Source organism: Erithacus rubecula (assembly GCF_903797595.1).
Source record: "Erithacus rubecula genome assembly, chromosome: 3".
NCBI classification, from domain to species: Eukaryota; Metazoa; Chordata; class Aves; order Passeriformes; family Muscicapidae; genus Erithacus; species Erithacus rubecula.
The window spans coordinates 137,489,062-137,489,411 of NC_136689.1; positions in this window are offsets into that span (position 1 = coordinate 137,489,062).

Sequence of the window (350 nt, forward strand, 5' to 3'; positions counted from 1 at the left end):
GCCAGCCCTGCACCAAGCTGGCTTGGGTGATGCCAGCCCTGTGCCAAACTGAGCTGTGGAGATGCCAATCTGGACTCAGAAGATTCCAGCCCTGCACCAAGCTGGCTTGGGTGATGCCAGCCCTGTGCCAGCTCTGTGCTAAACTGAGCTGTGGAGGTGCCAAACTGGACTCAGGAGATGCCAGCCCTGTGCTAAACTGGGCTGAGATGCCAGTCCTGTGCCAGCCCCGTGCCAGCCCTGTCACACACACACACACAGGTGACACCAGCTTTCTTTGTGTTTTTATCGCAACTCTTCAAACTCCAGAGCCCTGTGCCCGCCCAGGAATGTCCTGGAATGTCCTGGAATGG